Genomic DNA, 10,577 nt, shown 5'->3' with positions numbered 1-10,577 from the left:
ATGGTGGCCATCATGGCCGACTATCCTGGGCTACTTCCTGCATCGCATGTAAGAAAAAACCGGAGTCCCAACTTCCGAGAAGGATTCCCCTTTTATGCACTTCACCTACCGTACACATATGGTGTTTTACAGGGAAGGCCTTCGGGACGCCATGCCAAACCTGCAGTGACTCGCCAACAAGGGGCACCGAAGCCGGGTAGGCCAAAAAGGAAGGCGGTTGGGACTGAGACACCGGCGCAGAGGTATGATACAAAACCTCGCTCCGTGGTTGTCGTCTTTCTTAAAATATAATGACGTCCATGTTTCCTAGTAGAAAAAAACGCTCGCCAGACTATATCCGGAGAGGTTGCCGACCATGCCTCCACTAGTCGGGCTCCAGGGCCAGACATAGAGGTGGAAGCTGACACGGGGCGAACGCCGATGCTTCTCCTACAGAGGATGCGGACCGACTATCTGCTACAAATTCCGAAGTGGAGAGTGCCATAGATCACAGGCGTCGCCGGGCCGTACTCCGTGACGCTTGTTTATCCCAAGAGGCATTCGATGCCTTCAACTCAGGAGACGCGTACATCCATGCTGCTCAAAATGGTCTAGCCAGAGCCACGGACCAGTATGTAAGGGATATACGGGTAAGAAAATCTGACGATTATATATATATCAGTAGCCCCTGAGACTTGAAACAGTTGACACAACTGATTTAAGGATCATTATTTGTACAGGTTCTTATAGAGAAGAATTTCCAATTGTCTCAAGAGCTGGAAGAGTGCAAGGCCCAGCTAGGGGCCGCTGTTGCCACGTTGAAGGAGTCCGAGAAGGGCCCCTCTAGTAACACTTATTTCCATTGCAAAGAATACAGGTACCAGATAGTATGCGGCATGAATGCAAATCTAACAATAGATGTTGTAGATGACCCCGGAGTGAATCCGGAGGCCGTGGCGGTGAATGCGGCACGTGTTGATCGACAACTAAATGCTGGCGAGCACGTGCTTACGCGAGTCAGGCAGGAGAAAAATAATCTCCAAGACGCCAATATCCGGCTGGGCGTGGAACTGAAAGATGTCCGAGCCCAGCTTGCCGACTCCGTGAAGGAGAATAAGCGGCTTCGACGCGGTATTTTCAGTAAGTGCTTTGAACGAACTTTGGAAGGAGTTCGGCAGAGAAGCTGGCTAACAGAGTTATGTCTGTAGGTATGCTGATGGGTCGTCCCGCGGAGGAGATGCCCGGGTCTGCAGGTGATCTTCTACCAGAGCTCTCAGAACTGCACGAACAAGTTTGGCAGGTGATGCAGGGTATTGTCCAAGCCTTGTGGCCATCCGCGTCCCCGCCAGGAGGCATGGGGGAGCTTATAGAGAAGCTCAAGGGAGCGTGGCGGCGCTTTTGATTATGGAAGATATCGGCCTACCGACAAGGTGCAAGGGAAGCCTGGGCTATGGTGAAGACGCGATATACCAAAGCTGACCCAAACCACATGGCCGAGGTCGGACCTATGGGGCCCGATGGGAAGGAGATCGCCGTCAGTTTGGTGTATGACCAAGTAGAATAAGCCGCAAAGTATTCCCAACAGGATTGTAGGCTAGACAGCCTGTTGGATGGTATAGAAGAAGAAATTAATTAGTCTTAGCGACTGTGTACTTCAAGTGACATGTATAATGTCCCTAGCCGGATTGTAAATCATTTGTCATGGCAGACCTTTTCGCTTCGACCTCTGGACCCGATAGTCCGGAGTGTATCCGAATACCCGCTCGGTTATGTAAAAACCGGGGTATGCATGAAAACCAGGTGTAGGGGTCATAAGTGCTTGAACACACAAGTACCCAACTAGCTATGTTATATTACATGGATAGTAAAAAACATCTTCCAGGGAGAATAGTTCCGTTAAGGGTTTCTTTCCCTAGGTACGCATGCCCTAGTGTGCATGTCTGAACTGCGAAAAGAGACGCAGGCTATAAATGTCTGGGGGCATGTGTCAAATTAAATAAAAGACATATTTTGTTCATCGACCGAATATTCCCTTAAGAACGCTAGCTTTCGGCTTCACCCAGTCTGAGGTACACATCCGGCTGACCCGGCAGTAACAATCGCAGAGGTGCTCCCCTTATGCCCTAGCCGAATTAACGGGAACGTAGGGCATAAATACAAGAGCCAGGCAACCCAGCTTGGCCAAAACTTAAGTCATATCGATGTATACAATGGCAAAAAAAGGTACATGCGGAAGAATAACACATGTGCGGGCATAAAAGCCCAGAAAAATAGTTATATTAAGCTTCTGTATAAGAAGCCCCCAGGTATAATGAGCACGGTTTAGCGCGTCAAGATTGTGTAGTCAAGACACGAGTTAGCCTTTTTAAGGCATTGAGGATAAGAAAAAGGAAGAGAGAAAGAGAGAAAAGACAGATAACAAATATGCGAAAAATTGACGGGGGTAAGTAGACGAACATAGAGTCCGGCACTAGGCGTAGAATCTTCGGAGTCTGGCTGCGTTCCATGGGTTTGGCTCGAGTCAATTGTCCGATGCATCCCGCAGACGGTACGCTCCGCCGATCAGAACTTGGTCAATAATGAAGGGACCTTCCCATTTGGGCTTGAGCTTGTTCTTTTTCTTCTCCAGCAGGCGTAGAACTAGTTCGCCAACGTTATAGGTTTTGGCCCGTACCTCTCTGCTTTGATACCTTCGAGCCTGTTGCTTATAGAATGCGGAACGGGCTTTTGCCACGTCGCGATCCTCCTCTAGGGCGTCCAAACTGTCCTGCCGATCGAGCTCGCCCTCTTTTTCTTCGTACATGCGCACTCGAGGTGAGTCATGAATTATGTCGCAAGGCAGAACCGCCTCTGTGCCATACACCATAAAAAACGGTGTGTATCCGGTAGTGCGATTCGGCGTGGTCCGCAGCCCCCATAGTATGGAGTCGAGCTCCTCTACCTAGTGCATGTTTGATTCCTTTAAGGACCGCACTAATCTGGGTTTGATGTCGCTCATGATAAGACCGTTTTCTCGCTCGACTTGACCGTTAGTTTGCGGGTGATAGACAGAAGCATAATCGAGCTTGATGCCCATGTTGCTGCACCAAAGTTTCACCTTGTCGGTGGTAAAGTTCATGCCATTGTCAGTGATGATGCTGTGGGGGATGCCATAACGGTGTACAACCCCATATATGAAGTCTATCACCGGTCCGGATTCAGCCATTTTGACAAGTTTGGCTTCTATCCATTTGGTGAATTTATCCACCATGACCAGTAAGTATTTTTTCTTATGGGTTCCCCCTTTAAGGGGTCCGACCATATCAAGCCCCCAGACCACAAAGGGCCAAGTTATGGGGATTGTTTGGAGAGCGGTAGGCGGCATATGGCTTTCGTTTGCAAAAAGCTGGCAACCGACACAATGTTGGACCAGATGTTGTGCATCTGCTCAGGCCATCGGCCAATAGAAACATGTACGGGAGGCCTTGCTTACAAGGGCCCGGGCTGCGGCGTGATGTCCACCGAGTCCAGCATGGATTTTTGCCAAAAGCTTCCGCCCTTCCTCTTTGGAGATGCACCTTTGAAGGACTCCGGTAGTGCTTTTCTTATAAAGCTCTCCCTCGTGGGCCTTGTAGGCTTTAGATCGCTGCACTATGCAACGTGCCTCATTTTGGTCCTTGGGTAGTTCCTGCCTGGTTAGGTAGGCCAGGAATGGTTCTGTCCACGGGGCGATGACGACCATTATTACGTGGGCTAAAGGTGTTATTTCGATGGCAGAGCCTCCGATTGTGTCAGAGTGTTCGGTATCTGGTGTTGTGGCCGGGTCTGGACTATTGTTACCGATGTACCCTTCCCATACCACGGATGGCTTAAACAGTTTTTCCAGAAAGATGTTAGGTGGGACAGGGTCGCGCTTAGCGCCGATACGGGCGAGGATATCCGCCGCCTGGTTGTTTTCCCGAGCCACATGATGGAATTCAAGCCCCTCGAACCGAGCTGACATTTTGAGGACGACGTTGCGATATGCCGCCATTTTCGGATCCTTGGCATCGAAGTCTCCATTTATTTGAGATATTGCGAGGTTCGAGTCCCTAGGCACCTCCAGGCATTGAATGCCCATGGAATCTGCCATCCGGAGACCGTGTAATAGGGCCTCGTATTCGGCTGCGTTATTGGAGTCTATGTATAGTATTTTGAGTACGTATTGCACTGTATCTCCGGTGGGGGACGTCAGGACAACGCCAACCCCCAGACCAGCCAACATTTTAGAGTCGTCGAAGTGCATGATCCAATTGGAGTATGCGCCGTACTCTTTAGGGAGTTCGGCTTCTGTCCATTCGGCGACGAAATCGGCCAGTACTTGCGACTTAATGGCTCGCCGTGGTCTATATGTTATGTCAAACGGGAGGAGCTCGATAGCCCATTTGGCAATCCGGCCCATGGCATCGCAGTTGTTTATTACGACTCTTGAAAGTAGTGTCGTAATTTCTGGGATGCCATGAATACTGCGTATGCTATCTTTTGATAATGTGGGTACCGTGATTTGCATGGAGTGAGGACCGTGGATACATAATATACCGGCTTTCGAAGTGGGAATTTATGTCCGTCCGTCTCTCGTTTGATGATGAGCACTGCGCTTACAACTTGGTGAGTTGCCGCTATATATAACAACATTAGTTCGCCGACATTTGGCACGGACAAGATTGGGTTGGTGGTCAAGATGGCTTTTATTTCTTCCAATCCGGTCGTGGCTGCATCCGTCCACTCGAAGTGTTCGGTGCGCCGAAGAAGGCGATAGAGGGGGAGTGCCTTTTCTCCTAATCGGGAGATAAAGCGGCTTAAGGCCTCCACACATCCAGTTAACTTCTGGATTTGCTTGAGATCAGTTGGGATAGCCAACTGCGACAGAGCTCGGATCTTAGCCGGATTTGCTTCAATTCCTCTACTGGAGATGATAAAGCCCAGGAGCTTTTCGGCGAGTACGCCGAAAACGCATTTTTCCGGATTGAGCTTAATGTCGTATGTTCGGAGATTGTCGAACGTGAGCCTCAAGTCGTCTATTAAGGAGTCGACATGTCTGGTTTTAACGACCACATCGTCGATGTATACCTCCACTGTTTTGCCAATCTGCTTTTCCAGACATGTCTGAATCATGCGCTGATACGTTGCGCCGGTGTTTTTGAGCCCGAAGGGCATTGTGTTAAAACAGAAGGGGACGTATGGAGTGATAAATGTCGTTGCGGCTTGATCGGACTCCGCCATCTTAATTTGGTGGTAACCGGAGTATGTGTCGAGGAAGCACAATGAGTCGTGTCCTGTGGTAGCGTCGATAATTTGATCGATGCAAGGGAGGGGGAAGGGATCCTTTGGGCAAGCCTTATTAAGGTCCTTGAAGTTGACGCATAGGCGCCAGAATTTGTCCTTATTTGGTACCATCACCAGGTTTGCTAGCCAGTCCGGATGCTTTATTTCTCTAATGAATCCGGCCTCCAGTAACTTGGCTAGCTCCTATCCCATGGCTTGACACTTAGGTTCGGAGAAACGCCGAAGAGTCTGCTTGACCGACTTGAGTCCCTTTAGAATGTTAAGGCTATGCTCGGCCAGCCTGCGCGGGATTCCTGGCATGTCTGAAAGATTCCAGGCGAATATGTCCCAATTCTCGCGCAGGAACTCCCGTAGTGCGGCATCTACAACGGGGTTAAACTGTGCCCCGATGGATGTTGTTTTTGTGGGGTCCGTTGGATGGACTTGGAATTTGACTATTTTATCCGCTGGTTTAAAAGAGGTGGACTTGGATCTTTTGTCTAGTATCACGTCGTCCCTGTCCACAGTGGAGCGCAACGCGGTTAATTCCTCTGTCACAAGGGCTTCGGATAATGCCTCGAGGGCCAGTGCAGCTGTTTTGTTCTCGGCGCGGAGTGCTATGTCCGGATCACTAGCTAGAGTGATGATTCCATTGGGCCCGGGCATTTTGAGCTTCATGTACCCGTAATGGGGTATGCCTTGGAAGATCATGAATGCCTCCCGCCCTAGAAGGGCGTGGTATCCTCTACTGAACGGAGCCACTTGGAATGTAATTTCCTCGGACCTATAATTCTCTGGAGTGCCGAATACCACATCTAGTGTGATTTTCCCAGCGCAACTTGCCTCCCGACTAGGGATGATTCCTCGGAAGATCATGCTGCTTTGCTCAATACGGTTGCTGTCTATTTCCATTTTTTGAAGAGTCTCCTCATAAATGAGGTTTAATCCACTGGTGCCGTCCATGATCACTTTAGTGAGACGAAAGTCATCCACAATTGGACTGAGGACCAAGGCGGCTGGTGCTCGGGCTGTTCGGAATTTAGGTTTGTCACTGGCATTGAAGGTGATAACTGTGTCGCTCCATGGATTTATTGCTGCCACGTGGTAGACTTCGGCAAGGCTGTTGAGTGCTCGCTTGCGCCTATTATTTGAGGCGAATGTATCACAGACTGTCAATATTGTATTGATATCCACGGGAAGGTGCTCTGAGGTGTTTGGGATGAGGAGATCCTCACCGCTCTTGGCCACCTGCCGGAGTACCCAACATGCTCTAAGGCTGTGTGTTGGTATGGTATCCGTTGTATTATGAATTTTGCAGGGCCCGTTAAGTCATCCCTCCAATACGGTTCCACGCCCTGTAGTGGGCTTTTTCCTCTTTGTAATTGAGTCGGGTGACTTATGAGAGTGCACCCTTTTAGTTCAGACTGGGGGTTTTGTCAGAGCCGGATTATCCCAAAATTTTGTTTGGGTTTTCTAGGTGCTTTCCATCGCACAGTACTTCCGTACTATAGTTGCCAAGTCAGCGAAGTGTGCTATGTCATGGCGACTTATGGCATTGAGGATTCCCTTGTCCGTGCAATTGTTGCAAAAGAATGAAATTGCGTCTTCCTCGCAACAGTCCTTGACCTTGTTCATTACAAGGAGGAATCTGGCCCAATAGTGATGTACTGTCTCTTGGGGCTCTTGCCTAATGTGGGAAAGATCGTTTGTATCTGGGTGGGTGGGTGGATTTAAGTCCAGACCTTGACCCAATCTGAGACCCCAGGGCAGGGGAGTTTCCGATCTTGGAAGTTCGGGCTCCGGGATGTTGCCCCGCAGGTTCGATATGCAGCCTGATTCTAGGTTCAGGGTTAGGGCGATGTCCTCCCGTGAGCGGGTATCCGGCTCGGAGAGCTCGGGAATCCGGACATAGTTCATCCTCAGGATAGAGGGAGAATCGCCGCATTGCTCCTCCACCACCGCTATTTGATGGGTGACCGGCGGAGAGTTAATTTCCCTTTGGTCGGGTTTAAGCCCAATCCGATCATAGTCCATAGCGACTCCCAGAGCGGCGATGTGATCCAAGAGCTCGTTCAACAAGAAGAGCTCCCTTGAATCCATCTGCTCGGTGAATTTCGAGCCGATGTGAAGGCTATTTTTGATGACCCGAGAAGTCATCATCGGCGCAGCGGTCGAGAGGGTGGTCATGACGAAGCCGCCTAGTCAGAGAGTTTGGCCTACAGCCAGGGCTCCCAGAGAGGTGATGTTGTCCTTAACAATGAGACGAGCCATCCTTCCCTATGATGACGACACAGTGGAACTCTCAATAAAAGCATCAATGTCGGTGTCAAAACCGGCGGATCTCGGGTAGGGAGTCCCGAACTGTGCGTCTAAGGCGGATGGTAATAGGAGGCAGAGGACATGATGTTTACCCAGGTTTGGGCCCTCTTGATGGAGGTAATACCCTACGTCCTGCTTGATTGTTCTTGATGATATGAGTATTACAAGAGTTGATCTACCACGAGATCGTAGAGGCTAAACCCTAGAAGCTAGCCTATGGTATGATTGTATGTTGTCCTATGGACTAAACCCTCCAGTTTATATGGACACCGGAGGAGGATAGGGTTACACAAAGTGGGTTACAAGGGAGGAGATCTACATATCCGTATTGCCAAGCTTGCCTTCTACGCCAAGGAAAGTCCCATCCGGACACGGGACGAAGTCTTCAATCTTGTATCTTCATATTCCAACAGTCCGGCCGAAGGATATAGTCTGGCTTTCCGGAGACCCCCTAATCCAGGACTCCCTCACCCCTTGTGAAGGATTCGGAAAAAAAATTGCTAGGGCCTCGCCAATAAAGGATGTCAATCCTGCCTGAACGGGGACTAGATCTGTAGGGGGGAGATAGCCCTGGACCTGGAGCTTGGTCAACCAGTCATGGAATACAGAGCAGCTCTCCCAATAGCCTTTTTGAGGGGCAGGGGGTGGGAGGAAGAACTAGGAGCGCTGGCCATGATTGTGTGGTTTCTTGAGGCGCGTTCGAAGGATTTTCGCTTGCTATGGAATGGCATCTAAGATCCAACCTCCTTAAATAGGCACCATCCGTACGCTGTCAAGGGGTTATCTATAAAATTACTTGGACCCTTCAGATTTGTTTGCAACATGGAAGCCAAGGCGGTGGAAGCACAGAAGTCGAGGGGTATGACGTTTAATGTAAAATCGGGCTGTTCGAAGAATTCACCTTACCAAGACCGAAGATGTAAGGGCCGAATATAGCCCCTTGGTTTAGATGCTTTGAAGTATTTGGTGGAGCAGCCCGCCTTGCAATGATGAAGATAATTTGCGCGCCGGACACGTCGTCATTGAAGACCGGTTCGGGGGCTACGGAGAGAGTCCTGGATTATGGGGTCCTCGGGCGTCTGGGCTATGTGACATGGGCCGGACTGATGCGTCGTGAAGATACAAGATGGAAGGCTTTTCCCCGTGTCCGGATGGGACTCACCTTGGCGTGGAAGGCAAGCTTGGCGTACCAATATGAAGATTCCCTTTTTTGTAAATCGATTCTATACAACCCTAGCTCCCTCCGGTGTCTATATAAACTAGAGGGTTTAGTCCGTAGAGGCAATCACAATCATACAAGCTAGACAATTAGGGTTTAGCCATTACGATCTCATGGTAGATCAACTCTTGTAAACCCCTATACTCAACAAAGTCAATCAAGCAGGAATTAGGGTATTACCTCCATTAAGAGGGTCCGAACCTGGGTAAACATTGTGTCCCCTGCCTCCTGTTACCCTCGATCCTTAGACGCACAGTTCGGGACCCCCTACCCGAGATCTGCCGGTTTTGACACCGACAAAGGGGAGGCAATTCGGCCTCCCCCTTCCTTCCCTCATCTCCCCCTTTCCTTCCCTCTTCGGAAAAGATTGTAAGTGGGGGGCGAATTGGACAAGGCCCCCAAGTAGGATTCTTCCTACTTGGGGCGCCCCATTGCTGCCCCCCTCCCACCTATATATATATATATATATATATATATATATATATATATATATGTGTGTGTGTGTGTGGGGGGGGGGGAGGGGGCACCTGGAACACACAACAAACATTGTTAGCCGTGTGCGGCGCCCCCCTCCACGGTTTCGCCTCCGGTCATATTCACGTAGTGCTTAGGCGAAGCCCTACGCGGATCACTTCACCATCACCGTCACCACGCCGTCGTGCTAACGAAACTCTGCCTTGACACTTTGCTGGATCAAGAGTTCGAGAGACTTCATCGAGCTAAACGTGTGCAGAACTCGAAGGTGTCGTACGTTCGGTACTTGATCGGTTGAATCGAGAAGACGTTCGACTACATCAACCACGTTAAATTAACTCTTCCGCTTTTAGTCTATGAGGGTATGTGGACACACTCTCCCCCTCTCGTTGCTATGCATCTCCTAGATAGATCTTGCATGATCGTAGGATTTTTTTGAAATTGCATGCTACGTTCCCCAACACTATCATCATCAACTTTGCATCTTTTGGTATCAATATTATGAATATGTGTATTACTACGATCGAGATTCATAAGAATAAATCATTCACAAGGGGTGCATGACCATAAAAGATATTACTCATATAAACAGAATAACCATTATTCTGTGACTTTAATGAATAACCGTCTTGCAATAAACAATATCTAGATATAATGTTTTATGCTCAACGCAGGCACCACATAACCATTATTTAGGTTTAATACTAATCCCGAAGGTATTATGAGTGTGCCGATGGTGATCATATCAACCTTGGAGACACATCCAACACTCATCGTCACCTCGCCCTCAGCTAGTCTCCGTTACTCTACATCTCCTGCTTTGAGTTACTAATATTAGCAACTAAATGGGTCTCAAATACCCTGACGCTACTACAAGCACTAGTGAGGCACACATCAGTAACATGTATATCAAATATACCTACGTTTGATGTTGCCATCATTCTTATCTGCCAAGTACTTGGGGCAGTTCCGCTTCCAGTGACCCTTCCCCTTGCAATAAAAGCACTCAGTCTCTGTTTTGGGTCCAACCTTGGGTTTCTTCACGGGAGCGGCAACTCTCTTGCCATTCTTCTTGAAGTTTCCTTTCTTTCCCTCACCCTTCTTGAAACTGGCGGTCTTATTGAGCATCAACACTTGATGCTCTATCTTGATTTCTACCTCCGCGGCCTTAAGCATTGTGAATAGCTCGAGGATCATTTCCTCCATCCCTTGCATATTATAGTTCATCACAAAACCCTTATGGCTTGGTGGCAGTGACTGGAAAACTTTGTCAACCGTTGTCTTGTCTGGAAGATTAACTCCC

The sequence above is a fragment of the Triticum aestivum genome, chromosome 4A (genome assembly GCF_018294505.1).
Source record: "Triticum aestivum cultivar Chinese Spring chromosome 4A, IWGSC CS RefSeq v2.1, whole genome shotgun sequence".
NCBI classification, from domain to species: Eukaryota; Viridiplantae; Streptophyta; class Magnoliopsida; order Poales; family Poaceae; genus Triticum; species Triticum aestivum.
This window is presented reverse-complemented; position numbering follows the sequence as displayed.